General features: G+C 42.8%; 1 pseudogene; it reads right to left on the minus strand.

Annotated features, from left to right (window-relative positions):
- Positions 1-16,304: 16,304 nt before the first annotated feature.
- On the minus strand, positions 16,305-16,830 carry LOC102424189 (annotated as a pseudogene).
- Positions 16,831-26,530: the final 9,700 nt, after the last annotated feature.

The following is a 26,530-nucleotide window of genomic DNA, read 5'->3' on the forward strand; positions in this document are numbered from 1 at the left end:
TCTGGCTTTGGCACTGACATCCGAAGACTGTGGGCCCTAGTTTTCTCCTCCATAAAGAGAAAAGCTTGGGCAGGATAATCCCCAAGTTGTTAAATTCTGTTTCTATTTTTTGATGGAAACAAGAGTGCAAGATAGCAAATGGCCTGGAAAGAATGATCAGGAGTAGAATAAAGAAAAAAATAGAGAACAAATATGAAGGAGAAATGAACTTTTGAGATGACTGCCCACAGGCTTTGGTGGGAAAGAAATTCAAGAACCAGGTCACCACTTTTATCTTAAGAGCACTCACCGGGAATTTGAAGTCATTTTAGCTCCTGTCGCTCTTAGGAGGAACAAGGACTAGAAGGTGAGAAAATGGAAAAACAATTCTTTCCAATAGACACTTTGTAAACTCTTAAGTCATTAGGCACATAAAATCAAACCACCAATAATGGAGAAATACTAACATTAGCATTATCAAAACGAACATTCTGGTTGCCAAGTAATAGTGTGCAATAAGAAATCTCAAGTTTATGAAGGGTGAAACCAGGATTGATTGTACTGAGGATAAAATGAGTTATTTTATGTGGAAAATGTTTTGTAAAATATTAGGTATTTATACAAGATATAAAGAAGCCAGCAGTTTTTAATGGGGCTCCTTGCAAGCAGCAACCATTTCTCTAACCTCCTTGTGTTTGCAGTACTTTGCAACACTTTTAGGAACTTAATGTATGCTTATCCAATGAATTGTTGAAGTATCTGTAAGCATCAAGTCTCTTATTTATTTTTAAAAATATATATTTATTAATTTCAGGGAGGAAGGAAGAGGGAGAGAGAGATAGAAACATCAATGATGAGAGAGAATCATTGATTGGCTGCCTCCTGCACACTCCCCACTGGGGATTGAGCCCGCAACCTGGGCATGTGCCCTTGACCAGAATCGAACCTGGGACCCTTGAGTCCACAGGTTGACACTCTATCCACTGAGCCAAACCAGCTAGGCAAGTCTTTTATTTTTGATTAAGTATTTTTATGTAAATGTTTTCTATTGTCGTCTTCAAAATGTCCTTGTCATTTTCAGGGAATATGAGAATCAATGCGTTTGGAGAAATCCATCAATACTGCATCTTACATTTATAACGATATCTGAAGAAAATAGTTAAAGTCTCTTTAAGAAGAATCTTAGAGGAAGAGGAAAGTGTCTTAGATAATGCAGGTGATTTTCAACACTTACCAGTAAATGCAAAATAGCTTTCACATTTCCAAAGAGCTTCAAAGGTAAGTGACAAGGCATTTAATAGTAGTTGCTATAGTAGCAAAAGAAATATTTTGCCTCTCCCTCAAAGTGTTGCCACCACACCATACTATCTAGTTTTTGTTATCATCTGGATATTTTGTTTTATTAGGGGAAAAGTGGACAGAAAGAATAAAATTTGAGTCCTGTAGAAGAGTAAGACCAAACAGCTAAATCTGAACTGATCAGCCCTCTGGGAAGAAAGAGAAAGAATCAATAACTGCCCTGCAAACCAGTTCCAGGGCTCATTAGGAGGTAAAAGAGCAACTCTTCCTGCAGCTACAGCTCACATGAAGAGATAATATTTAACATCCAGAAGCTGCTGGCGGGCTGAAGCGACCTGGAGCTGAATACACAAACAGCTATGATTCCACAGAATAATAGACAATATACGAACAATGTAAGCAGCATACAGGAGAATGCAGAAAAGGCAAAAGTATTTCCCACAGTTAAAATGCTTTATCTACTAGTTTGTCAGCACCTGCAGACCAGACTGTGTCTCAGTGGCCCCATTTACCACCACATCTGCGCAGAGCAGGTACTCAGTATGGCAAGCTGTGTGGGAGAGCTGCCAGAACATGACTATCCAAAGCCAGATCCCCAAAAATGTGAAGGGGTCTTGCACCCACTTTCCTGCTGGGCATAATCTGGTCTTTTTCTGATTAGTTCAGTATAGTAGTCTCCCTTTCTTTGTGGGGAATATACTCTAATATCCCCCTCCAGTGGATACCTGGAACCTTAGATAGTACCCAACTCTATGTATCCTATGTTTTTCCTATACATTCATACGGTTTCACTTAAAGGAAGCACCTTACGGCTTCTCTTTGGCACATCCGAATTGCCAACATCACTACTTTTTGTGCTTTGGGGCCATTAGTGAGTTCAATAAGAGTTACTTGAACACATGCACTTTGATACCACACAGTGGATCTGATAACCAAGACAGCTACCAAGTGCCTAATGGGGAGGGGGAAGCGGACACAGCATGGAGACGCTGGACGAGGGGATGATTCACGTAAGGTAAGGAACAGAGCGGTACAACTTGAGATTTTATTCCGCTATTCAGAACGGCGTGCAATTTAAAACTTGTGAAGTGTTTATTTCTATTTTTAAAATTAACATTTTTGAGCTGCAGTTGACTGCAGGTAACTAAAAGCACAGAAAGCAAAATTATGGGTAAGGGCAGGACTACTGGGTTGCTATTACGGGTATGTTATTATCTTCTGCCACCATGCTGTCCTTCAAGATTTCTGATGTATGTGGGAGTAAGTTTGCCTTTTTATTGAATTCCCCCAGATTGCTATTTCTGATTGTTGCAGTTGGGGTTAACTTCTCTCAACCTCAGAGATGAGCTTTGGCCATTGATATATGTAGTACGTATTGACCTACTCTGTTCCAGGGACCGTGTAAGATTTGCTCCAGTACAGAATCAAATCATAACATTTCAGAGCTGGGGTGAAGTTTCAAGATAATCTAATCACCCTACAATTGAAAACATTTAAAAATAAAAAATGAACTTATTGAAAACTCCCCTTACCCCCCCAAAGATAATCTAATCAAGCCGTTTCATCTACAAGTAGAAAGAGGAGGCTCGCAGAGAGCCTGGCCCAAGGTCACATCAAGGCTTCGTGGCAAGAGTGCCATTAGGATCTAGCTTTCCTGATTTCTTATTCACGTCTCTGGATTTCACTCCACATTATGCACAATAATAATATTTCACATTTTCATAGCACTTCAAAGGTTTCAAATCACTGTCCCCTAAATGGCTCCATCCTGCCAAAGATGAGAGTAATAATAATTATCATTGCAACTAGCACTTGCTGGCAACTTAGAGCCAAGCAGTCACTATGTACCTGTTTTTGCCTCATTAGTACTCGCAATAATCCTCTTACTGGGATACTATTATTTTCACTCTTTTATAGATCAGGGATGTAGGCCGGAAGGAGGTTAAATAACTTGCCCAAAGCCACGCAGCCAGGAAATGGGGCAGTTCAGAAGTTTCCTCATTGCCTGATGCCAGAGCCACAGCGAGGACCGAATCTGGCTGCCCACTGTGCCTTCCTTGCAAATGCCCTCTGGAGCAGACAAAGAAGGAATTGTACCATACACCTCAAAGTCATGCTTTGCTTGGAGTTTTAAGATTAATTTTCTAGGAATTTTACTGTAGTTCAAGCCTAGAATATGGGCACATTCCCTGAAGAAGAGAATATAGAGAAAACAGCCTCCAGTGACACTTGTGCAGTTAAGGGACAAGAGCAGGAAGAGATGTAACACATAATGAGGAGTGACTACCCTACCCCATGTAGCTGTGAGCTTGAAAATGTACTGATTTCACTTAAATTTAAAGTATAGTGTGTAAGATGAAAACTATGATCATGTAAAATAGTTTACACACACACACACACACACACACACACACACAAACAATTGCTGACTAGGTTGCCTTGTTACCAGTCATGACTTGAGCAGGTACATGCAGACATTTCGGCTAAATGTCGGCTAAATGCTTAGCACCCAGATAGACCAGTTTGGAAGCAGTGGTAACCTTGGCAATGGCTGCTGTGGCCCCCAAAACCAACCACCCGTACTTGATGCGGGGATCTATCTCTCATCTTCAACCACCATTATGGAACCAGTTTACAAGTTGCAAGCATTCTGGCAACTTTATAAAGCCTTTCTAACCCCACCCCCAGAAAGAACCAATCCTCCCCTTTCAAATGTTCCCCCCAAAGAAGTTTGTGTAAGCCTGTATTAGCTCGCTAATCTCATTGTTCAGGTGGTATTTATCTGTTTATCCCAACAGCTGAGCTGTAAGCACTGGAGATGGTTCTGATGAAGTGAAAAGAATTCACAATCAGATATTTCTAGGTTCAATTCCTGGTTTAGCCACTTACTCAGGGTGACCTTGGGAAAGTTATTCAACCTCTTGGTGCTTCTATGAGCTCATCTGTAAAACAAGCATCATAATACCCATCTCCGGTGATGGCTGAGAATTACACAAGGTCAGTGAGTACATGGCAGCACTCAATAAATAGCAGCTCTTATGAAGACAGTTCCTGCCCTTGGCCCTCTCACCATCGAGTAGAGAGAGCCACACAGATTGGCATCTAAAATGCCTGGGATATGGCCTATGACAGAGGGCTGCAAAGAGGGCTGTGCGAGCACAGAGTTAAACCTACTCCATTTGGAGAGCATCGTTTCAAGAAAACCTCCCAGAGGGAGGATGAGGAAGGATCAGCCAGACAGAGGGCACAGCTAAGTTTGCCCCAGGCAAAGGAGTTCATGAGAGAGAATGTGGCATGTTCAAGGAACTGCAAGTGGTACATTATAACTGAAGTTATGGTTTGAGTTATGGTGAGGGATGAGGCTGCAGAAATTCCAGCTTCACCACTTTCCAGCCATATATCCTCAACCAAGGGATTTCCATCTGAGTCTCAGTTTCCCCGACTGTAAAACGATTGTGATTACATGAACTAATGTATGTAAAGTACCTAGCACAGAATACACATACTTTTTAAACAAGATAACAAGTAGGCAGGTGCGAGGTGAAGGGGAGTCAATGGGAAAATAAGGCGGGGGAGGGGGAAGATCTGTAATACATTCAACAATAAAGATAAATTTTAAAAATTATAACAAATATTAGTTATCTCTGTTTATCTAGGATAAGCGTGGTAGTTATCCCATAATATATACCCATTCTGATTGAGTCAAGGGAAGGGTGATAGAATGGGTGAATTCATTCACTTAACACATATTTATTAGGTACCATTCTTGTGCTGGACACTGTTCTAGTCATGGGGATACAGCAGCGAAAAATCAGACAAAAATCTCTGCCCTGGTGGGACATGCAGTTTATGAATGGAGATGGAAAAGAGGCCACTGGTGTCTGTCAGGGGACAGTCTGCATCATGGCCCATGTGGCTCCAGGCTTATCTGATGAAAGGCTAATATACTGACAAAGCAAGGTTCCGAGAGGTCTGGATGTGGTCCCACCTCCCAACAATGTGGAGGCTCTTGTCCCTCCCTTAATCGCTTCTCACTTATCAACCCGCAGCTTCCTGTTGTGATCCAGGGGAGCTGGTTCCTTGTGTTGTTTGGCAGGAAGAAATGTCAAGGAGGGCTCAATTCTTTCGTGGGCTCTACGTCTGAAGTGATGGCAAGAGGAAATAGGAAAGCAGCACACACAAAAAAGCTATGGAGAGGGAGATTTGCCTATCTCAGAAGCCAAGTGATAAGTGAGCTCAAATGCCTGGTGATGCATACAGGTTTTATTTCACTGGTAGGATAATCATATTCACGCGTGTATATCTCTTTACAAAAGGGTTTGCCTAGGGGTTCTCATTTCATCCTCTAAAGGACTCTACAAGTAGGATTTAAACCCACTTAGTCCCATCTCTCTCCTTTAAATTAACTCCTCCCATTCCACTGCCTCCTTCCCTGTGGTACAAAGCCCGAGTTTCAATCATAAACAAAAACAACAAAAATATTCCTTCAACCCCTTATCCCTCTCTAGCCAACACCGAATTCATCTCCTCCCCACAGCCAAGTCTACTGAAGGTTAAGAATATGCTCATTAGCTTCCTTGCTTTCCTTCCATTCACTCTCCACTGATTTCCCCCTGAGCACCACTGAAATGGTTCTTGTTGAAGTCACCAGTGATCTCCCCTTTGCCCAGTCTGGTGGATGCTTGTCAGTTCTCATTGTGGTTGGCTTCTCACATTCGAAGCCAGTCTCTGCTGATTCTCCTACTTTTCAGCCCACTCCTTCTCAATCTTGTCCAAAGATTCTTTGTCCTCTGCCACCCCTTTAATGTTGTCAACCAGGCTTCTATGGACCCCGAGAAGAATCATTTGTGTACCAGTAAACTCCAAAAAGGAATTTATCTGCTGAGATGAACTCCGCATGGTCAACCAAAGGCCCAAGTGTTATAAATAGTAACAGTCTAGTGGCCATTTGTTGACAGGTGCTCCTCGTGTACTCTATATACTCTAAACTCTGGATTTCCCAGCACTATACCCCACTTCCTTAGGAGTCTAAATCAACCACTGCAGGGAAGCCCTGGTTTTATCTTTCAACCAATGGACAGAGACCTACCCATCCAATCAGAACTGCACAACTATATCTTCATTTACATCTACACTGACCAATCAGAACTGCTCTATAATGACCAATCAGAACACACAATAACAACCAAGCAGAACTGCATGATTTGGACCAATCAGAACTGTACAAATTTAGAAACCTCATTTGCATAAAATTGGACCACTTGGAAACCTGGGCAGAAACTTTCTCTGTAAAAGGCCACCTCCCAAAGGCGGGAGGGCAGACCATTATAAATAATTTCAGCTAATTGGAGGGGAGAAGAACCAAAATATCCTAATTTTTATAAGAAGTCTCAAAATTATTAAATAAAAAATTTAAAAAAAAACACTCCCCCTTTGTCTCGGTGAAGCCCACTTTCAATTTCCACCAGGTGCTGAATCTCCCTGTTTTGCAAACTGTTCAGTCTCCCCATTTTCTAATATCCTTTTGGGGGAATTTTGTTGACAGTTCTTTCTATCACCCTAGTTTCTCTCTCTTTTTCTTCAAATTCCTGCTCAACTTTCTGATTTATGAGGCCTTTCCTAACTATAGTTTCACTTCCTCTCATCTTCTCACTCCTCCCCCCTCCAAAATATACACAATACCCTCCTTTTGTTGTCATGACAATTCCTGTGTAGCTTTAGTAAAGCATGCATCACATTATGTTGTTACTGTTTATGCCTCTGTCTTCCCAGGAGATTATGAAAATCTTCAGGGTGGAGCCAGTGACTTCATCTTCTTTTTTTTGTTTATTGTTTAAAGTATTACATATAGTATTGCATATGTTTCCTTTTCCCCCATTGACCTCCCCCCGGGTGACTTCTTTATTTTTTTTTTATTCTCAGAGGCTGGTATGGAGCCTGGCACATGATAGTCACTGCGATTTAGAGGTGTTTTGCAAATTCTCAAGAATCAAACAGCTAGCAAGGGATGAAGGCAGGGCCTAAACCCTCGTCTTCCGACTGAAAGGATGTATCTACCTCACCACAGAGTGCAGGTATTCCATTGTAAGTGCCTCGACCCCAAGGGGCAAGGTGGTGGGGAGGATTTCCTTTTCCCCACACACATTGCCCTGGCTACCAGGTGTGGAAGGATTGTTTGGTATTTGTAGCCTTCCTTTTGCAAACTCTAGGATAAGAGGAGGGAGGGGGAAAAGATACCTCCCATCTCTTCCTCCCAGTGGACAATCACCGCCATCACTTCCTTTTGAGCCAGGGGCAGGAAGCCTATCCGGGCTCATGATATTCCTGGCTTGAGAGGAGTAAAGAGTGACCTTACAAGACACTTTGCAGCAGGGCCAGCCCTGAAGTGATCACCCTGCTGGTGATCACTACCATCCTGAAGTAATACTCCCGAGGAAACCTCCTAAGGTGACCACAGATACACCTGGAAGGGAAGAAACCTCCTCCTTCCCCAGGAATAAACAAGCTTTCTAGGGAGAGGCTCTGAGATCGGACAGTGTGCGCGTTCACCTATTACGAGCTCAAATTCCACCCGAATACACACAATCAAAGGTTTTACCCAGGCCATTATCACAGGCACAGGGCCCTCCTGCTGTTTGGGCAACATTTTAGTGCTGCAGTGAAGCAAGATAAATGTCCATCAAAGCGGCAAGGTAAAGACAGACGCATTCGGTAGTGCCTTCCCCTGACCTGATGACTCACTTGGCCTTGTCATTTGTCATGCTGCCGCCTGGGAGGGGCAGAAGGAAATGAAGAGGAAAAGAGTGGGTTGTGCCGTGCATGTAATTTGTTTCCCCATTTCAGAAGGCTTTTTAACGAGCTTTCTCATTAAGGGCTCTGTGAGCCGATGCTTAAAGTTTTCCGGACAAGCAAATGAGCAGGACTGAAATCTAATGGCATCAGGCCAGCACTTCATACTTTGTCTTAAAGATATCGTAAAGGGGAGGGGGAGGGTATGAAAGAAAACATGGTTATTGTGAGAAGAGAGATTTGATAACTCTTTTGTCCAAGATCACCTGAAAATGAGTGATGTCGTTTTCCCCAATCCCCATGAAAATACTAATGTCCATCGGCTATTAGAATATTAGAGTGTATCTGTGATAGCATTTCTCTATTCACCGGTTCCCATGGAGGGAAGTAATTGTCCCGTGTTATCCTAGCCCACGGTTCATATTTCTCGTAGGGCACTCGTCACATTGCACCAGAGATAAAGTCCTCTCTTGACTCTGACCCAGTGGGAGCACTCAGCCTTACCTAGCCTCCTTTATATTTCCACAGCCCAGCACACTGTCCAGACACATAGTAGACACTCAATGCGATTTTACCATTTAACTGAGTTCATTAGGTGCTATTAGTACATGAAAAAGGAAAAGAAAATAATTAGACCTGAGTATAGACTGCAATTCGGAATAATTTATCACCTTGCAAGGTTCAACAAATATTTTAATGTGCTAACAGCCCCTAATTAACGCAGCAGCCTTCAATTGAAATGAGCAAGAGGGAGGAAGACAATTATGGTGGAGATTCAGAGATGCATTTTTTTTAAAAAAAAAATCATTGCTGGACATTGTCTGTTGGGTTTCTGAACAGGAATTAGCTCTTTTGGCAATAGAATAATTCCTTCCAGTGAGTCTGCTTAACAGAACACAAATACAGAATGCACGAAAGCAAATTCTAGTTGTTGGCTATACTCGAACCACTTGTCCAGCAATCCTGCTCGTATGGCCTAAGGAACACTTTACTTTTGACAAGTCCAGTGACTTCCCACAGTGATATACGCAAACAGTCTGACACAGGGCTGGCCATGGAGTATGTGCTCCATAGAAACTGGGTGCCAAGTGTCAGGAAATGCACAAAAAGGGGAGCAGGGCTGCCCCACCCACTGGAAAATGGACATCAGGAGAAGGTGACACAATTCTCCCTAAAACATTTGCTCAATGGTCCAGCATTTTTATGCTTCTGAGTGTTCTTATGTGTGCTGGGCTGTACTTCATACCAGAGAACCAAGGCCATCTCTGTGTATGTCTCTCTCTCACTCAAGTCCACACTTGAATAATCCGCAAGAAATCTGTGATCCATCCCTACAAGCAGAAGAATGAGGCTGGGTGTTCTCAAACTACACAGCTAGAATGTTATTTTGTTTGTTTGTTTGTTTGTTTGTTGACCATCACTCTTTCACAAAGTGTGATCTAAGGACCACGCATCCGATCCGTGAAGATGCCGATTAAAAGGATTGATCTCCTGGCTGGATTGGCATCCTGGCAACTGTAGTTTTATAAGGTTCCATCCATGATCCTGCTTCCTGCTGAAGTTCAAGAGCCTCTGGCCCCAGCTTCTGACCTAGTGGTGCCTTGGATCACTAGAGGGCACCCTGGAACAACCTTTTCCCCCCAGGCTGCAGGCTTCCCGCTCCTGCCAACCCACCAGGGCTGCGGCGCCCACATAGTTCTGGGCTATGGTTTCCAGGCCCATCCTGGAACCACAGTTTCCTTTAAGAAATGTAATCCAATTGCCACATCACCAAATATATCTAGCATGCATTTCCACAGAAGTGCTGCTATAAATTCAATTTCTAAAGACAAAGGAGACCTTAAGTCATCCTATGTTTATTCATTGACCACTTATACATGGTATACCACAACAACATTAGGTATTAAAAGGATTGATTTAAAAAGAAGGCATTCTTCCTACTTCCAAGAAAAATGTGGGGAAGAGAAGGCATAAATATTAAATCATTTGCAAATAGTTATAATCAATAGTGAGTCTATTTTCAAATGAATAAGAATATAGAATAAACTTCTAAATCTGACACAGACAGATGCCAGTATACGCACAGACCAGGAGCTCCCCCTTGGCCCTGAGCTGACTGGGATTCCTGGGAGGGATGGTGGGAAAGGTGGGATGGGAGAGGGAAAGGGGAAAGGAGGTCAGGGCAGCCCAACTACAGCAGGTCTTTCTAATTCAGGGCCCGTCTTCCTGTCTCCACAGGCACTTACCTTAAAATGAGCACGGCAAATGCAAATCTGGGAAGAACCACTGGATTTATCGTCATATTGGCCTAGAGCTCATTTATTCAACAAATACTTGCGGCGTGTTACCGTGTGCCAAGGACTAGCCACGCACTGGGAAGACCACGGTGGGCCAGGCAGATGCCTTAGGGCTGCCTTCAGGTGTTTCTAATCCAGTAGGAGGGACGGACAAACAAACAGGCAATTACAAAGTAGTGTGTAAGTGATGGGTTAAGTAGGAGGTTTATGGGAGCTCACAGGAGAGAGAAACCTGACCCAGAGTCAGGCTGGTGAAGGCGGGCTTCCCCGGGGTAAGAATGTTCAATGGAAGAACTTAAAGGGTAAGTTAGGAGCAGGAAGAAAAGGCATATTTGAAAACTGGGGAAGAAAGAAAGCAGATATTTGAGGAACTGAAATAAATTCAGTAGAGCTGGTGGAGGTATGGTGGGGGCTGGGGGAAGCGTGCTAAGCAGAGTGAAGCAGGGGCCAGTTCATAAGGAGCCTTGTATATCCTAATGGGGTTATCTGGACATTATCCAAAGGGTACTGGGGAGCCATTGAAGGGTTATGAGCAGGAGTGGTACCATGATCAGAGCTGCATTTTAGGAGAATCTGATTATGCCAGGGTCAGTGCTACCCTGGTATATTAATAAGCCAGCAAAGCCAAATGAATCAGTCTTTCCCTTTAAATCAGCGGTTCTCAACCTGTGGGTCGCCAACCTGTGGGCCGTGACCCCTTTTGGGGGTCGAACGACCCTTTCACAGGGGTCGCCTAAGACCATCGAAAAACACATATATAATTACATATTGTTTTTGTGATTAATCACTATGCTTTAATTGTGTTCAATTTGTAAATGAAAATATATCCTGCATATCATATTTACATTACGATTCATAACAATAGCAAAATTACAGTTATGAAGTAGCAACGAAAATAATTTTATGGTTGGGGGTCACCACAACATGAGGAACTGTATTAAAGGGTTGCGGCATTAGGAAGGTTGAGAAACACTGCTTTAAATGAATCTCTCCCTTTAAAGCAAGCATGTCAAATTCACAGCCCTCAGGCTGCATGTGACCCACAACAAATATTTTTGACAAGGAGATCAATCTTTTTAATTGGCATCTTCACGAATCTGATGCATGGTTCTTAGATCACACTTTGTGAAAGAGTGATGCCCAGCCAATATAACAGTATGTAAGAAACATTTTGTAACTTAATTTTTACAATATCCTGTTATACATAATTATTAATAACAAACTACAACGTTCGCTAATGACTGATTACTATACTGTAATCATGTTGCATTCATTTACGCGCCTTATGCACAGGCACACCATTTCTCTCCACTAATACTAGCAGCGAATATCTTAGCAGCTGATTGCCACGTCATTAGTCTTGTATTGACATGTTTGATGTGTGCAACAGGAAATATTTCGCTTCAGAGAACAAGAAAAATGGATTTATTTGCATTATGCTTATTAATCTGTGCAGTTATTCAGTGTCTGGTAAGTTAATGTTCAAGAAAAAATATTAATTTTTATTAAAATATTCTATTATTTTATGTTAACGATTACTCATTTATTTCAGCCCTTTGTATTCAGCATATCTCTGTTGAAATAAACCTACGTTTCTATGAAAATTGAAGCTGTTTTTTTTGCAGCCCACATAAACTTAAACCTTGTTTATTTGGCCCGTTTGAGTTTGACGTGCTTGCTTTAAAGGTATCTTTTCTTCCTCCATCCCTAATCATAGGAAAAGCTGCCTGGGAACCCCTTTAAAAAGGAGGTCTCTTTTTAAGGTCTGCTTCATGTGCCAGATAGCAGAGGAAGCAGAGGTAGCCTAAAATACGTAACTGCCATAAGCTGGATGGCCCTTCTCGGGTACCCTATGGTCCTCATAAAAAGCAATCTCTGGCCCTAACCGGTTTGGCTCAGTGGATAGAGCGTCGGCCTGCGGACTGAAGGGTCCCAGGTTCGATTCTGGTCAAGGGCATGTACCTTGGTTGCGGGCACATCCCCAGTGGGGAGTGTGCAGGAGGCAGCTGGTCGATGTTTCTCTCTCATCGATGTTTCTAACACTCTATCCCTCTCCCTTCCTCTCTGTAAAAAATCAATAAAATATATTTAAAAAAATAAAAATAAAAAGCGATCTCTGGCAAAGTGAAGAGGGAGGCAGGGCCACACTGGATTGAGAAGAAGAGTGGCTTTAGCTGGTTTGGCTCAGTGGATAAAGCATTCACCTACAAACTGAAGGGTCCCAGGTTCGATTCCGGCCTAAGGGCACATGCCCGGGTTGCAGGCTCGATCCCCAGTAGGGAGTGTGCAGGAGACAGCCAATCAATGATTCTTGCTCATCATTAATGTTTCTATCTCTCTCTTCCTCTCCCTTCTTCTCTGAAATCAATCAATAAACAAATATTTTTAAAAAGAGAGGAAGAGTGGTCCAAACCCCATTTTCTAGATTAGATGCCCTCAGTGCCCCCACTGAACTGGTTAAAGGCCATCCAGAGGGGAAACAACCAACTTGTGAATCCGCGCACAAAATTTATGCCAAATATACAGAGAGGCCTTATCTACCTAGGTAACTACTGTTCTATTACTCTTATTACTATTTATGGTTCTCACTTGGCCCACACATCAAAATATAAAACTCTTCATCAGGCCTCCCGTCCTTATCTACGTGGTAGCCGAGAGGCAGGTGATGGCCATAAACCTTAATGACCGGAAGAAGCATAATATCAATGCAACTGGTTGAACTTCCAATTAAAGTGTAGCTCTACAATTGTTTGCCTAGAGAATCATCAGATAAGCACTTTTTTCTTTCTTTCTTTCTTTTACCAACTCCACCCTCGGGCCAGTCCCCACAGCATCCTGCACCCATATCCTTGTTTCCTAAAACTGAGGCCGCAAGGAGGACAGGCCTTCGAGTAACGCAGGTTCCTCAATTCCGGCCTCTGTGGCTGGGAGGCCTCACGCCCAGTTTCCTTTCCTTCGGGGTGAGGAAGAGTCTGTGCAGGGCCTGGAGCCTCCGGGCACAAAAATAGAATATTGGAGCGTTTGGATTTTCCTTTCCTGACAGTGGACTTACTCAGGAAGAGGCCCTTAAACAAGACCTTTTTTCCTCTGTGTGTTTTTCAAATACCACACTGAATGGGGGGGGGGGGGGCAGCCAAACTGTTGTGGAGAGGAGACTTTTCAGCCCCCATTCTCTCTGCTCCCCAAACAGGCTGAGTTGTCCTTGCCCCTTAATTCCTTTTCTGCTTGCACTCCACCCTCCCACCCCAACATGCTTCCACACTCCTTTGCAAGCCCGCCCCCTTATCCTAAAAGTGCCACATCTCTTCCATTGTTGAGCTTATAACGGAGACTTCCCACACAGTGATATGAAGAGACATATGATTCAAGCATCCCCCATTCCAGAAGTATTATTATAGTCTCAGGAAAAAATAGGAGCCTGCTCTATGTCTGTCACCTGAAATAAACTCCCAGTTCCTTCCCTACTGATCCCCAGATGCTCAATTCTGAATATCATTCCGGCTTATTTGGCCACCCCCAAGGCTCCTAAGCCCAGCTAGTGACTGGGGGAGAGGGAGGAGCAAAGGGGCCCTCTGAAGTTGGCCGCCTCAGGGTATGTGAAGCGCATGTGTGTCACGTGGTGAAAAAATGTGCCCGCTAACCTCTGGGACTCCCTAGAGAATCCAGAGTTTGTGTCCCTTTGCAGACCTCAGAACAGCCTGTATGTTCTCTTCTCCCTGTTGTGTGCCTGGCGCTTCCCCAGTGAGATATCTCCTGGAAAAGCTTTTCCTGTGAGGGTGGGGAGCTTTTGTTCTCTGGGAAATATGGTGCGGCTAATTAAGAGCATTGTCCTTTGAGGGGGGACGTGTCACAGGCTGTGTTTCCACCAGTGATGAGGGTAGTGCCTCTGATCACTGTTTCGACATCCTTGATCTCTCTCCCTGCTGGGCTAACTGTTTTTGGGAAAATTGTGCTAAAGCCCAATAAAATAAAAATAGAGATGTGAAGTTGAATCTCTCTCTCTCTTTCTCTCTCTCTCCCTCCCTCTCTCCCTCCCTCCCTCCCTATCCCCACATTCTATTCTTTGCAATGAATTGCGTTTCTATTACTAGCTCTTTTCAAAGAAGAACCCTCCAATAGTTTGGTTTTTTGACCCCTAGCCACCTGGGAGAAGCTGGAGGTCACAGGACGAAAGCCATATTCTGTTTCACCCTGTATCCTATTAATAACACACAGGCATACAGCTAAAGTGAACTTTCTAGCAACTATTTTGATAGAGTTGCTTATCACCAAAGAAGTAGTTGAACCGCTCTTAGTCCTTGATCTGAAAAACAGGAGGAGAATATTTTATGGCGTTCATGGAATCCAGAACTGCAAAGTTCTTAAAGTATCTTCTAAGCTCCATAATGGCAAACACAATTAGGAGTGGCCTTTGTTGAGGCAGCATTCTGCAAGGGGCATCACTTACCTGGTTTGCTCTCTCTGAAGATTCAAGAATCTTCATTCATTAAATGCTACAAATATTTATTGTGCATGTACTATGTGCTAGCTGGTATTCTGGGTGCTTGGGATAGATTAGAACTCAAAACAAACACAGATTCCTACCCTTGTGGGGCTTATATTCTAGCTGTGGAAGATAATCAATAAATAAAACACAACATGTTATATATTAATGGTGATAAGTGTTTTGGGGAGAAAAAATGTAGAACAGAATAAGGGCAATTGAGAGAGTCGGGGTAAAGGAGGGAGACAAGAATGGAAGGAGAATGGTCAGGGTAGTCATGCGATGTCACTGAGATGGTAGTTGACTTGATGGAGTTAGCCATGTGGATGCCTATGTCTATGCAGGACAACTTTTCTGAAAGAGTGAAGAGCCAATGCAAAAGACATTCGATGAGAAAGTGCCTAGAACAGCAAGGAGGCCGCTGTGGTGGAGCCCCAGGGCATAGAGGAGAGGGCGGACAGGTGGCAGGCTCTAGGTCAGCAGTGCTGGGAATGCCAGGATAAGGACTTTGTCTTTTACTCTGAGTGAAAAAGGGGGGGAGCAGGAGGTTTTGAGTAAATCAATGAAATGATTAGACGAATTTTAACAGAATGACCAGGACTGCTCTGTAGAAAAAGGACCGTGTTAGGGTTTCTGCAGGTCCTCCTTCCAAAATGTATTTTGAGCGAACTGCATGTAGCTTACTGAACATTTAAAGCTTCAGTGTAGAGAAATGATAAATAATATAGAATGAAGCTGTGAGGTTAATTCCAGGCTCTGTCACTCGAAAATTGGTTATGGGACATTATGTTCTGAGTGTATTAGATACCTTGGATGCTCACCTAGCATGGCCTCTAAAAACATCAAGCTAATCACCATCCTGCTAACAGAGAGGAGATGGGAAGGCAAACCTTCCATGTAAAATAAACAGGAAGACAAGAAGAGTGTCTCCAGGGAGGGTTGGGGGGATGGTTAACAAGTGGCACAATGGTATCTCCAACTCAGCACTATACAGACATGCCTCATTTTATGGCCCTCCACTTTACTGCCCTTTGCAGATACTGCGTTTTTTTCACAAATTGAAGGTAAGACCCTCCACCAGCAAAATGATTATGCCTCGCTGAAGACTCAAATGGTGGTTGGCATTTTTAAACAAAGTATTTTTAATTAAGATTAATGTACATTTGGTTTTTAGACAGAATGGTATTGCACACTTAATAGAGTACAGTATAATGTAAACATAACTTTTTTTTTTTTAGTTTAAGTGCATTTTATTTTTAGACAACCTACATGACATGCTTTTGGGGTTTTTTTTGTTTTGTTTTGTTTTTCTTAAAAACAATGCCTCCACTCCAAATAAATCAAGGTCAAAATAAATGAAGAGCTCAAGATACCATCAGTCCCATTTGTCTAAGTGTGTGGATGACAAGCAGCAGCCAGTTATGATGACAGGTGATAGATCCAAATTGCCAAACTTGTTAACATTTTTCCGTTTCTAAGCTACCCTTAAAGAAAATCACGTATGGGTCACGCCATCCTCCCGGTAGTCCACAGAGCCACCATGCCATCTGGGTTCAAGTTTCCACCCAGAAGGAACTGGTCGTTTTTTGAAATTAGCAAGGGTGGGCTTGGTTTGTTCTGCAGCCCCTGTCATAGAAAGCCCTCCTCTTTCTAGTCTCTGTTCTTCAAGTTTCCCTTTGACTGATTCCATGTCATCTTTGACATACTCCTTGCAGGCTTCTTTTGGGAAGCTGGTTTCCTGCAAAGGATGGTTCATGAAACTACCACCGCCAGCGATGATTGCGCTTTCGGTTCCTTCGCCCTCCGGCCTTCAGCTGAGGCATTTCCTCTGATCATCGAGTCATCAATGTTACCCTCTGCCCTACTGACCGTCTTAGCCCCTCTACCTCCAGGCACAGCCCGTCTGCGATCTCCCGGATCTTGGGGGAATCAGAACATCTCGTCATGGCTGATGAGGGCCCGGCAGATGACCATGATAGGAGTTAGAAGGAGAGGACAGCCAGCCTCGCTGCCTTGGCAGGAGCCCAGGGCTCTGAGGGGGCGCTTTGCAGGCAGAGTGTGGCTCTGGAGGAGCGGGGAGTGGACAGAAAAGTAAACATAACTTCTCTAGGCACTGGGAAACCAAAACAAAATGTGCCAGTCGCTTTATTGCCGTATTTGCTTTATTGCAGTGGTCTGGAACCGAACCCACAATAGCTCCGAAGTATGCCCGAATATAAACATTAATCTAAGAGTTTCCAGTTTCCAGACCTAAAAACTGAGACTCCAGGAGGCCAAGGTCACCTGCTTACACTCAACTAACAATTCAGTGATAGGACTGGGCTTCACAGCCACAAATCAAAGGCCAGCTTTGCCGGTTCCCAGGGCTGTCAGCACTTCCTCGTCACAATTGGTTCCACCAAGAGCTGGAATCCCTCAGTGAAAGGAAAAGTTGCATAATGAAGCAGCATTCAGTGGGGACCTTCTATTCAGCCTGACTCCCCTCCCGGCCGATCGCTCTTTTATCCTGGATCATTTTCTCAAACTATTTATTTCTGCGCAGTGGTGGTGGGAACGTTGACGACAAAATGGCACCTTCTTCCCCAATTTTGCTGCTCCCTGTGTGTCTGACTCACACCTGCTGACAGGAGCGAGCCTCAGCTTCCTCATTTCCCGCAGAGCTGGGGGTGGATTTTAACTTGTCCTTGCCCTCCCCCTTGTCATGAAGACTGTCAGCTTAGTTCTGATTTAAAAACAAAAAAAAAAAGAAAAGAGAGAAACAAAGCAACTCTGAAAACCTTTATTACTCAGCAGGTCAGTAGTGGCAGAGAGAGAGAGCAGCTCAATTCTCCAGTGTCACGGGGAGGGAGCGGGGCTGGCCTTTGAAAGGCCACCCTTTGACTTGTAAAACAGCAGCTAAGTTGGCCACAGAGGCTCTTCTGCAAGGAGAAGCCAGGGGCTCCCCTTTCTGTGCTCAACCTTTCTGCTGAAAAATATTCTTTTCACTGGGTGGAGTGTCCTTTTGGTGACATTTATTTGGGGGACGTTTCGAGTATTGGTCTTGTGGAACTCAAGCGTTCCTTTGACCTGAAAAATAATGCTCACGTCCAATGAAAGTTCTGAACAAAGGAATGCAGCGCACTCTTCTTATTGCCAATAGGCTGAGCTTGTGAGCTGCTGCTTCCTTTTTCCATTCATGACAATAGGCTGATCCTCATTCTTAGCCCTCCCCCTACCCCAGACATTTGCACGATGGCTAGCTCAGGAGTAAAGATTGTGCTAGTCACTCTTGCAGAGAGCAAAGGTAGTGACTTATATGTGGATTAACCCCCCAACCTTGTTTTCCTTGGTTCCTTGCTCTATGACACCAAGACAGAGACCATTGGGCACAGAGGCACTGCCGTGGGATCTATTCCAATTTAGCCAATCTGGGGAAATAACTGTCTCTGGAAACAGGACTCCAGTTATTATTTTTCCACTGTGTTGGAGTATTTGACCTTACTTGCTCACACATCACATGGCTACTGCTTATGCTTTTTTGCCTCTCTCCTGGAGCTGCTTTGGGGTATTGAGAAAGGGGGCACAATTCAAGAGCAAATTGCTCTGATTAATATTGTATTTATAGTTTAGTCTATCAAGGTCATTTCCCTAGATGCCAGCCTATCTTTCTGAAGACAGAAATACTGTGTCAGAGTCTGTCTATCCCTACAACAGGCAGGAGACCAATGAGGAAAGTGAGCAGTAATAAGAGTGGGATGCACATTTATTTATAAATATATTAGAGGCCTGGTGCACGAAATTCATGCACTGGGTGGGGGGGGGGTCCCTCAGCCTGGTCTGCACCCTCTTACAGTCTGGGAGCCCTCAGGGGATGTCCGACTGCCGGCTGAGAGCGAGCCTAAGCTAGCAGTTGGACATCCTTAGTGCTGCCGTGGAGGTGGGAGAGGCTCCCACCATTGCCACTGCACTTGCCAGCCATTAGCCTGGCTTCTGGCTGAGCAGCGCTCCCCCTGTGGGAGCACACTGACCACCAGGGGGCAGCTTCTGCGTTGAGCGGGATCAGGCTGAACCTGGCTCTCCGACATCCCCCAAGGGGTCCCGGATTTCGAGAGGGTGCAGGCCAGGATGAGGGACCCCACCAGTGCACGACTGGGGTTGGAGAGGGACACAGGAGGTTGGCCAGACAGGGAGGGACTGTGGGAATGTTCCAGGGCGTGTCCGGCCCGTCTTGCTGAGTCCTGATTGGCCAGACCCTAGCAGCAAGCTAACCTACAGGTCGGAGCGTCTGCCCCTTGATGGTCAGTGCGTGTCATAGCGACTGGTCGACCTGTTGACTGTCTGCTCTCTGGTGGTCAGTGCACTTCATAGTGAGCAGTTGAGTGGCCTTAGCATATCATTAGCATATTACACTTTGATTGGTTGAATGGATGACCGGACACTTAGCATATTAGGCTTTTATTATATAGGATATTTGGCAGCTTGGTGCCATACATATGTCTGGTCTGGATTTTTCTGCTACTCTGAAACTTCACCTAAGTCACCTCAGTTCCCTCTCAGACTGTTTCTTTGGGAACACACCCACCTCTGTTAAACCATGTTATTCTGCTTCTGTCTCTCCCCTGACCAAATTAAGCATCTTGTGGCTCTACTGCTATTATTACAACCTGACATCTAAATGACACAAGCTTGTGAAATTTAAACTCAATAAAGTCTAGCTGGAGGGATAAATGGTGATGGAAGGAGACTTGACTTGGGGTGGTGAACAAAGATGATGTATTATGGAATTGTACACCTGAAACCTATATAATTTTATTAACTAGTGTCACCCCAATAAACTCAATAAAAAGTTTTAAAAAATAATAGTAAACAGTACTTATAAAATTTTGTTTACACTTAATTTACTTGTGAATATTGTTTATCCATAAATTGTATAAATAGCACTCTTGCTGTTTGAAATATCACAACTATTGTATTAATAGACTCTAAATTAATAAGGCTTTGCTGGATTTTAGCTAATCCATAATTAAACTAGTAATTTTTATCAGCTTATAATTAAAGTCATTCCATCTTGGAAAAAAACTAAAAATAGCAAAATTACTACAATTTAAATTATATTAGAGTATCGCTTTCCTGATGTTTTAGGCACCATGATAGAAACTAATCTAAAAAAATATTTATATCTTTCTGTTATATATGTTAAATTTTCCATTTTATGTTGTTTCTCAGCAGGAAAATCTTTTCAAATGTTAAAGGTAATGAAATAAAGATATGCTTAAAATAAAAAAAAATAATAAAAAGCCTAGCTTGTATGACTCTGGCTGCCCTCCCCTTGAGCAAGATGAGTGAGATTACAGGTGTCTATGACATGGGGTGAATGGAGGGCCCAGCAGTCTTAAATTACTGGAAAACATGTGAAAACAGTTTTCTCATGTCTCCTTGCTTTTAACAGTCATGTTCACATAAAAAAGACGTTACCTCAGAGTCAGTGATGACGCCCTCAGGAACCTTGAGGTGTCCTGTTTGATTCAGACATCCCCCATCAAGGGAGCATACGTCCCTGAGTGCTTGGGTAGAAATAGAATGACCTCATTTCCAAAAAGTTCCAAGTGACCAGCGACCATGTTGGTGTAATTTCTATGCATGGTGCTTAGTGTAATGTATTTAATATTCAGTTTGGGGTTAACATTAAGAATTTTGGTGACAGGTCTAGCTACAAACATTTCCTTTGTTCATTTCAAAAATATTTGGTGAGTGCCTCTGTGGAATTAAATGATACAGTACCTGCCTTCAAAAGTAATAACAGCCTTCTTTTGAATGTTTGCCATGCGTCAGACACCATTCACACAATGCTTCGCTTAGCTTTACTCATTTAATCATCACAACTCTATTTGATAGATGCTGCTATGATCTTCATTTTGCAGAGGACAAAACTGAGACACAAATCAGCAAGTCATCTAATGTCATAGAACTAGGATGTTGTAGAGTCTGAATCTGAATCCAGGCGATCTTGCTCCACAGCCTGACTTTGTAGCCATTGCACTTGATTGCTGTGGTTTCAACTGCGTTGGGTCTAAAGACATGTCAATGACTGGACTGGACTTAGAACACATACATGTTTCTTAGGATTAATATTTAGTATTGATTCCTTTGAAGTGCTGTGTTTATAGTGGATATGCAGACTTCACGAATCTCATCTCATTAGACCCTAATATCACAACATTGGAATAACTGGCATAAGGAGGAGGTATTGTCTGATAGTTAAAAACCCAGGCTCAGTCAAACTTGGGGTTCAGTCCTGATTGGTCTACCTACTAGGTATGAGACCTGAAGCGGGATAACCTTTTGTCTGAAAAAGGGGATGATAAGAACACTCACCTCACAGGGTTATGAAAGGAGACACTCTGAGGAATTGTAGGAGCAGCCAGACATGAGAGACAGTAGACCTGACTTCCCTGGAATTTTGTTCAGCATCTGTGGCTCTGCCAGCTCAGTTTCCACTCGATATCATTTGAGGACTTCTCTTCTATAGCAGACTTCTTATCACACAGGGCCTTCCAGCAGGAGTAATGGCCACCAGGCTCTGCAACGTGTCTGGTTTCTGCTGACCCTGTGTGCATGACCTTGCCATGAGCCCCAAAGAAGGAGGCCTGGACTTATCCATGGGTGGGTATCCCCAGGAAACTCCCTTCCCATCTGGGAGAGTAGGTAAACACATTCCAAGTTCATAATAACAGCTCATTTCACCAGGTGTTTATTTATCTGATACTTCAAAGTAGACTTACCTTTCCAATGAGGAAATTAAGGTCCAGAGAGTTTAAATAACCTGGTGAAAGTAATAACTAATACATGGTGAAATCAACCTTTGAACCCTCTCAACCTGGTTCTAAATCCGTGATCTCAACCTCTATATATTCGGCACAGAGCTCAGAGTTAGGAAGTATTCAATACATGTTGGCTATTATTAGTAATTTTTCTTATTAGAGGAAAAGGTGCCTTTCTAGATTCAATAAGCTAAAGAATTGGTGCAGTCATTTGAAAAGGTTTTTACTGATTTTTGTTTGTTTTGGGTTTGTTACTCTCATTGACAATCTAACTAAGCTTATAAAAAGTTATACTTACCAAATAGCTGTTTTGATCAATGGGCCTGCTGAATTGCTCAGTGGTGGGTCTAGATTGGCTATGACTACCTTTTGTTTTACCTTCTGTTTAGGTGGTTTCAAGAACCCCAAGTCATTCTTTCAAACATTAGTGTCAAGAGCTGCCAGATCTTCTCTTACCTCAGTAATACCCCACCCTGCTGCTTCCTGGAGGGGACTGAAATGAGTGTGTGGGTTCTGCCAGGTTTGAATTTGGCTTCCACACCAAATCTGAGCTGTGTGACCTTGGGCTAGGTACTCAGTGTTGTTGGGCTGCTGTTTCCTGCTTTGTAAAATGGGGCTGTTGCGGGGGATTAAATGAGACAAGATGGGTAAAACACTTAGCACAGGGCTTATCACAGAGTAGGCTATCCATAATTAAATGCCATTTCCCGTTTCCTTCTCCCGGTAGGGTTTAATTGCTCCAGTCATGGTTCCAAATCATTTTGATTATGCCAGCTTATGACATCTGAAATTTATCAGATGATATTTAAATGCATTTGAGTGCCTAGTGATATCTCTGTTTTATATATTGTTTTTATTCAAGTCTAATCTCCCCCATTGTATCCCTGAAAACAGAGGCTATTTCTTATTCATATTTATATTTTTGTTCCCTGTAGTGCCTAACGAAATGACTGGAACATACTAGTATTTAATATGTATCTGCTGACCTAAATTGAAATCAGAGTATTTGGAAAAGATTGAAACGAGAACAAAATAGGAAATGCTTGCAATGAAAGGTGAAGTAAATGGGTTTGGGGAGAGGGGAAATTCATATTTCCAGGAAACAAGTCATGTGCACTGTATAGATTTTCATATTATATATCATTCAACACTCCTCAAGTACATCTTTAAATTTTAATTAAATAACGTTCCAGTTCTTTAAAGAGATAATGGTGGCAGAAACAGATTCATCTTTTTTTTTTTTTTAATCCTCAGCCGAGGATATTTTCTCCATTGATTTGGTTTTGTTTTATTTTGTTTAGAGAGAGTGGAGGGGAGGGAGGACGTGGAGAGAGAGTGAAAGAGAGAAACATCGATGTGAGAGAGAGACATTCATTGGCCGCCTCCCACATGCGCCCCCACTGGGGCCTGGGATGGAGCCTGCAATCAAGATACATGCCCCTTGACTGGGAATGAAACCTGTGACCCTTGGGTGCCAGGGCTGATGCTCTAACCACTGAGCAACTGGCCAGGGCCAGATTCATCTTTTGAAAATATTTAATGTTTTCATTCACTAGCTTAAATGATCTGAACACCTTGTACTGGAGAAATTATACCATTAATGATTTAACTTGTGGCACTAAGTAAGTGTTTTAGTTCTATTGTTGCTTATAAAAAGCGCTCTCAGTGAGAAAAAGAATTTTCGGTAGAGGAAGTCAGTTTATATTCTCCATTCAACTAAGAGGACACTTGACAATAGATTCCTGACAGACCCCTGATAATACGAATGGAACAATGAGCCCAAGGCCGTTTACTTTACTTTCCCTATTATCTAGTCACACTTGAATGACAAAATATCAACCCTAGATCAACCCAACTATCTGATCTCTCCATGCCCACATCTGTCACTTGGCAGCCTGGGTTGCTGCCTTCTGTTCGGGTGTGCAGAGCTATGGCTCTTCTTAATCTCCCGGCTGAATGATACTGTCCTTCCTTCAGTGGTACATGTCCTGTCAAAGAAATGCCTGGTTGGAATGACTCGGTTTTCCTGGGTATCTCCCATGCATGCAGGAGGTATACACGCCATCTTCTGTTTCTTTTCCTTCTGTTTAAAAGAAAGAATAGAGATTCCTCGTCAGGGCTCAGCTCTTGGAAGGGGAAGAGGGTTCTCTCACAGCAGAGCTCCTTGAGTCTCGCTCCGTGTTGTGGAAATGCACTGACGTTTTTAAGGGGCTGAGTCAGGGTGGGTTCAAGAGCAGAACTGTGGTTCTCTTTCTTCAGGTTTTATCGTTGAGCTGGGTCCATTGTTCCAGACTCCTCTCTCCCTGATGATGATCTTTTTTTTTTTTTTCCCCTCTCAAGGGTCTCACTCTCCACCTCTGCAGTCTGGCTTCTATTCTGGGGGGTAGGGGATAAGATGGGGCTCAGGGAGGGGGTGAGGAGCTCTGTCAATGCACATTACTTGATGATAATTTTTTCCAGTGAAAGTTTATTCGTTTGTTTTTAGGCAGAGTCAGAATGTTCCCATATCAAAACAGCCACTTCAAGGCAGCCACATCAAGATGTTCCTGGCATCAAAATGACTATGTCAAAGCTGTGTGTCAGCAAACTGACTATAACAAAACAGCCTGTATCAAAATGGCTGTGCCCTACATTGGCAAAGGACTTGCCATCAAAGGAATGTTTTCTGGAACGTCAGTGCTGTATATAATAAGATAAGATGAAAAGTTGTATGACTTTCCATTGATGTTTCCACTTTCAGTTGGAAGCTGGACTTGATAACCACAAGGAACTTGATGACAAAGAGCCACTACTCTCTATTCCTAGTTACCAATGCCTTCTGCAAAAAGGAATTAGGCACAAATTAACAAAGATGATCCTGCTTTTAACCGTGGAAATCGTGAAACACCCATACTGATTTTATACTCACGATTTTACACTTTGTTCTCATCACAAATATCTTTTGGTATTATCTACTAAGAATCAGCCAACAAATGTATGCCCAGATCAAGGCAGCCTGGGGTGGTTTGTTCACTGCTTACCACTACTGTGTTCAATCAGAAGCCTGAAAGAACCATAGCACATGCAAATGCTTCCCCAAGATGCTGCCTCTTCAGACACCCAGTCGGGTTGTAAAACCTTTCCTAGAAGATTTGATGTTAGAAACCTTTCTTGACCTGTATCTTCAGGCTCAGAAAGCTTAGAGATTGGGCAGAGTCTTGCATTAGGTGTGCAATTTATAGTGGCTATTGCTCTCTTCCTAACTTAACTGGCCCACCTCTTCTTTGACTTCCCAGGTATCATGCTCCCTTGGCTTTATCCTGCCTCACTGACCTTTTCTTCTCAGTCCTTTTCTACCTGGCATTTCTCTGTCTGATCTCTAAATGTTGAATGCCTCAATGCTCAGTGTTGGGCCCTCTTCTCTAAGAATAACTCTCGCCCTGGGAGGGATCATTCAACTCTGTGACTTTAGATAGCATTTGTGTGCTGATTACTCCAAATATATTTTTTCAGCCTTAACTGTTCCTAGAACTCCAGATTCATATTTCCAATATTCCCATTTGAATGTCCAAGAGGCATCTCAAATTTATAGGTTCAAAATGGAACACTAGATTTTCCTACCAACCCTTTTTCTTCTAGTCTTCTCCATCTTTGCGTTAAAATGAACTGTGTAGCCATCTCTGATTCTTTTCTTCTCCTTCGCCTCTTCCCTCCTTGTATCTATCTATCTATCTATCTATCTATCTATCTATCTATCTATCTATTTATCTATCTATCTATCTATCTAATACTGCTATAATTCTATCCCTAAAACGTATCTGGACTATATCTCCTCCCTTCTCTCTCTACTGCCATGACTCTAGTCTAAGTCCCCTCCCTTCTCTCTCTACTGCCATGACTCTAGTCTAAGTCCCATTACCTCTTACCAGGACTATGGCCTCTTAACTGGTCTTCCCTTTCTTGGCATGACTGGCTCCTTATCATCACTTAGCTTTCAGATGATGGGTTAAGGCTCAAAGAGGCCTTTCCAAACTACCCAATCAGGAGTACCTCCCTTCCCCCAACTTGTTCTCTATCAACTCACCATGTCAACTTTCTTCATAGAATATACCACAGTCTGTATCTATTTCCTTCCTATGGACTGTGTTCCCTACTACAATATAAGCTCCATGGGAGCAGAGAGTTCAACTCTTCCCTCCTCATTCAGTCCCCAATGTTTATCACAGTGCCTGACCCACAGTAGGCCCTTGACAAGTACTTGCTGGAAAGAATCAAGTCTTTCCAAAAGAGAAAAATCTCCTTGGGATTCCAGAAGTTTAGGAACCATCAATATTTTCTGTTGTTCAGAAACATTCCATTCAGATTGGCCATATATCAAATATGAGAGATATTTATTTAAAGGCATTAAGTTGAGACAGTTTTGAGGCCAGTTCAGACATATTAGTAATTCTGTAACAACTACTCCTTGGTTTGTCCCAAACTGCACACCGGGATGGTGACTATATGTGTTGGCTGGTACCACCTGGTTCAAATACAAATCGTTAGCAATAACTAAAGGTGCTCTTTTACATAGATGTTTACAAAAGATTTAGTTGGGAAGAAATAATGATGTAGATTAGAATGAGCAATATTTAATTTTCAGTTACCTGACACATAAATAAGTATACATTATAAATAGAAATGTCGTTGAGGAATGAAAAAAATTTTTTTGCAAACTTGCACAAGAATTCATTTTAGGTAAGGAATTGTCTTTGATTAGAATAATATCTGAGAGATGCCTAAGGGGTGGAAGTAGAGGCTCTGTATGGGTTGGAAAGAAACAACAAAAAGTTTACAAAATCATTCTGCATAAGAAATTGGGAAATATGGGAAGAAAATAAAAGAAGTAAAGGAGGAATAGTGGG

The sequence above is a fragment of the Myotis lucifugus genome, unplaced genomic scaffold, assembly GCF_000147115.1.
Source record: "Myotis lucifugus unplaced genomic scaffold, Myoluc2.0 scaffold_54, whole genome shotgun sequence".
In the NCBI taxonomy this organism is placed as follows: Eukaryota; Metazoa; Chordata; class Mammalia; order Chiroptera; family Vespertilionidae; genus Myotis; species Myotis lucifugus.